General features: G+C 37.4%; 1 non-coding gene across 1 annotated transcript; it reads right to left on the minus strand.

Annotated features, from left to right (window-relative positions):
• Positions 1-4,437: 4,437 nt before the first annotated feature.
• Positions 4,438-4,543, minus strand: LOC141637610 (small nucleolar RNA R71). Its single transcript, XR_012541819.1, has one exon. It is a non-coding gene; the product is annotated as a small nucleolar RNA R71 (small nucleolar RNA).
• Positions 4,544-4,841: the final 298 nt, after the last annotated feature.

The following is a 4,841-nucleotide window of genomic DNA, read 5'->3' on the forward strand; positions in this document are numbered from 1 at the left end:
TTGGGTGAGTTTATTTCTGCTTGATCAGTTACAAATACAAATTCAATGGACTTTAGTTATGTGCTATTAATACACAATCTCAATCGCCAAATTCCACATGGGATTTGAAAAGTTGAGATCATGGCTGAATACTGAATTGAATACGTGTATTGAAGATGAAGAGCAAACTGAAACGATTTTGTATTTCCATTTTTCTTTTTTTTTAGATCTTCATTTTTTTGGCTAAAACCTATAAGTTGACTGGAGACGAGGGAATGTGGGAACGGGTGAGCTTGTGCTGCCACGCCAGATTAAGTGAACATGTATGTCATGCCTTTGTATATTATTTATAGATAGATATGAACTCGTTGAATTATCTATCATTCTGTTTGATTTTTTAGAACGTAATGGCATCGTTTTAATTATTTTGGCATGTATAGACTAAGGTGGAGGAGAAGCAACTGTGGAAATCTAGTTACTGGCCCGTCATGCAAACTCAGCGAGTTACAACTCCGTGATGTAAGTCCGGACTCTACAGAATCTTCACTTCAATTTATAGTTCACTTCCGGCCTTTTTTGATCGACTGTTCTAGTTTTCCAGTGTTACCACCGTGATGTGCTGTCAATAACAACAAATTTACATAATTTGACACCTAAGGTATGCTATTTTGGTTTTCTTTATTGGATTATAGTTCTATGTAAAATATGACCCGAGCTGAACTGGTATGGGTAACTGGCATACATCATTTGTAAAATTTGACAATTAAATTCCCTGTTGCTATTAGAGTGGAAGTCTAAGCAGGAAACATGTGAACGTGGAAAGCAAGAAATCATGAAGAAGATCTCGAATGGTATGACAAGCTTAGATAAGCAGAATCGTCAAATAAATACAAAGGTTAGTAGTTAACTTTGTCGAAGTTGTATATACTGTGATATTACTAGTTTCACGAGCCCTTAGTTTGTTCATCTTACTTTTATCAGAAAACGCAAATCGAAAATCTAACCGCAAGAAAGCAAGTGATTTTAGAGAAGTGTGACTTAGAACAAATAAACCTTCCAACAGTTTCAAATCCAATGGAAATTGATTCATCCGAAGGTCTAGTTTTAGATTTTAGTCAGCTGGACAGATCATTGTGGAAATATATGAAGCCATCTGAACGTGAAAAGCAGGAAATTGATTTTAAGCACAAGATGGTTGTCCTTGTATCAGATATTGATAGAACAACTCCAAATCTGAAGGCTCTTGACCAATATGAGGCTCTAAAATAAAAAGATCATCTTGTGAGCAAGGAATTTGATACAACGCTAGGAAAGAAGAGAAAGCGATAGCTGACATATTCAATGCTTGTTCATAATCGGGAATTGATACTATGTTAATTTGTACTGTCTATTAGTAAACTCATGTTTGTATTTCGTCATTTGCAGGGACAAACATAAGCTGGAACTAAACTTCAGGAGGTTCTGGGAAGAGTTTCGCTCGTCTAGTTCGGAGAAGGTATTCATATGTTTGCAAATGGCATTTATGCCGAATCTGTGCTTAGTGTTATTTTACTTGCTTGTCTATGGTATGTAAATTATACTGATGTCATGTGGTATGTATGCTGATTGATGTTGTTTTCTTTGCAGGAAAAGGAAATGGCCTTAAATATGGTTGTTGATGCATTTTGTAAATTAGCCAAGTATCATGCATTTCCACTGGCGTCATTCTACTTTTCGTTAGTTGTTTTCATCTGTCTTTTCTGGGGTTTTCGTGTGGAGGCTCCCACATCAGTTACGTACATTCAATATGTCATCTAAGCTATTGTATCCTGCGGTTTTTAAACTGTTATTTACGTGGAAATGAGATGGGACTTGTATCAATTTGGCTGTCGTCTTGCACCGCAATATGGGAGATGCTAATTTAGCCCAGAATTCCGATTTATTATAACCTAATTTACATGTTGAGCCACGTGGTTTATCGCTGCTTTAAAGTCGGCTTTACTAACACTCCCGAAGGGTGATGTGATCAATATTTGAGCATATTTAGTCCCCGAATTAGCATCGTTCCTATGCTTTTTAGTGCATATTTGGGTCATTTACTATCTTTGGTCCTTTGTTTTGCATATTCTTTGAGGTTTTGTTTCCTTGGTAGGAGAGGAGTGCAAACCTTGCATTTTCATGGCAAAATAGAGCTAAATTGATCGAATCTAATGACCAAGCATCAAAGAGAAGACAAGACTAGAAGACCTTTGTACATAATGTAGTAGATGGGCAATGATGAAGAAGATCCTTGCATCTCCGACAAAATCCCGGAGGATTGTTGGAAGAAAAAAAGAAGAAAAGAAGAAAAGAAGAAATGGCACGCTGGACTAGGATCCGAGCGTCTCACCTATCGGGACGCTCGTCCAGAAGCTCCACAATCCGCTTGTCCAAGCTGCCAGCCCGCTCGTCCACCGTCTACACAATCCGCTCGTCCCGACCTTTTGGACGCCCGGATTGTCATCCAGTGCAACACGTCCTCTTCATTCTCCATTCGAGATGCGCATATTTTTGAAAGACTAGCTAAAAGAAGACCCGCATCTTTTCTTGAGAGGAGCGATTCCTCAAGGACTTAATCGTCATTTAAGCCCTTAGTAACCCAAATTTGTGCACCTAATCCCTACTATAAATACCCCATTAGTCTAATTAGATTATCATGTTCTTCTTATCAATCATTAGTGTAGTTTATATTATTCTAATCTCCCTTTAATCTTGTAATTAACTTTTAATCAAGTCTTAATACAAATCTCATTTCCTTAATTTCTCTATTGTTCATCCTTTATTTTGGGTAATTGAAGATTATTTGGGTTTATTTGGAGGATTGACAACCTTCCAATCATTCATTAAGTGCTTCTATTATTCTTTGCTTATTATTTTGGAATCATCATTAGGTATAATTCCCTTAATCCTTGTTTTAATTATTGTTAATCTTTCTTACATGTTCATCATGTTTTGCTTTGTTAATATGATTGACAACCTTGTTAACATGTTAAACTTGATAATGAGTAAGTAGTTTCCTTAACTAGGGTTAATGGGGAATTAGAGGAAACCAACATGGGGATGATTCATGCTTAATCTAATATGTTCACATAATTTATTTGCTTGCTTGTTGTGATCTCAACTTATGCACATGTTATGTTTGATGAAATGCGAGCCTATGAATCCTTGCATTTTTCACCCATCACTTACCTTTTCATTGAGACTTGTAAGACATAAACCAACTCGAGTCTCATTAGACCATGCATATAGTTGAGTAGGGAGGATTAAGTCGACTTGTAGGTGTTGTACAATCTAATCGATTCGGCTCCGGGACCCAAACCTTCCTAGGATTGTAAGATATAAACCAACTCGATCCTATCACAACAATAATTGCTTGCTTATAATTTGAGAATATGTTTGTATGATCAATTCCCATGAATCCCCTATGAACCCATGACACCCTAGTGCTTTTAATCAATTGTTTAAATCTCATTTTAGCCATCTTGCTTGTTTACTTTTATTATTATTTAGTTTAGTGATCTTCTTATCTCAACCCAAATTGTGACACCCCTAGACACCACTACTTGCAATCGAAAATCCTACATCAATACCCGTCCCTTGGGATCCGACCTTTACTTGCCTCTTTACTAATAGTAGAGTTGTTTGTGAAGTTATAAATATTGTTTTGGTCTAGGTGCTCTTAACGACAAGTAACCGAAATCTAAGCTCAAAGCGGACCGACCAAAAATGGCGTCGTTGCCGGGGACGGTGTTAACTTGATTTGATTTTCTTTGATTGTTATTAGTTGTATCTTTCTTTGCCTTGGCGAAGTAAAACTTCTCAAGGTTTGTTCTAATTGATTCGAGTTGTTTGATATTTTGCATGTCTAGAAGATCATAAGGTAACTTGTTACCCATTAATCACGAAATTGAAAGGACTTTGACAACCAATAGAAGACTTGTTAGAAATAATTTGAGAGGTATTGGTGAGGTTGTAGATATTCAACCAAATACTATTGAGTTCATCAACCCTTTTCCAAGAGAAGGTAAGCAGAACCCAACACAAAACCCAACACAAAATCAACCCACAATGCCTAAGTTTTCATCACATTTCGTACCAACCGAGGAGAACCTACCCAATGGTACTCCCACACCACAACACTTAACCGGAAATTTCATTGCAAAATCCGCATTTAACCAATTAGTCGAAAGAAGCCAATTTGGGGGGATGCCTAGTGAAGACCCTCATTCTCACATGGAGACTTTTTGTGACTATTGTGATGCGATTTCACAAACCGGAGTGACTCAAGACCAAATTCGATGGGTCTTATTTCCTTTTTCTCTAATTGGTACCGCGAAACAATGGTTGAAGAGCCTTGATAAGGCTACTCTTGGAATTGACTCTTGGAAGAAGTTGGCTCTAGCTTTCTACAAAAAATTCTACCCTCCGGAAAAGACTAACATGCTAAGAGCTCAAATTACGGGTTTTAAGCAAAGGGAAGAAGAATCTTTGTATGAGCTTGGGAGCGATTCAAAGGAACTTGTCGCTCATGTCCTCATCATGGACTTAGCGAGTGGTTCTTGGTACAACAATTTTGGAATGGTCTTTATGAAGACTCAAGAAACATTCTCAACATGGGATCAAATGGTATGTTCACCGAAGTTGACGATAATCAAACTTGGAACAAGATTGAGGAAATGGCGGTCCATAATTCACAATATAGTAGACCTCGCAAGGCTACTAGAGGAGGAAAGCATGAAGTGGACTCTATTACTCAATTGGGTGCTCAACTTAGTGCTCATATTGATACCATCAACTTGAAGTTTGAAAAGTCTATGGCTAAGCTTGAAGAAGCCTCAAAATCA

The sequence above is a fragment of the Silene latifolia genome, unplaced genomic scaffold (assembly GCF_048544455.1).
Source record: "Silene latifolia isolate original U9 population unplaced genomic scaffold, ASM4854445v1 scaffold_122, whole genome shotgun sequence".
NCBI classification, from domain to species: domain Eukaryota; kingdom Viridiplantae; phylum Streptophyta; class Magnoliopsida; order Caryophyllales; family Caryophyllaceae; genus Silene; species Silene latifolia.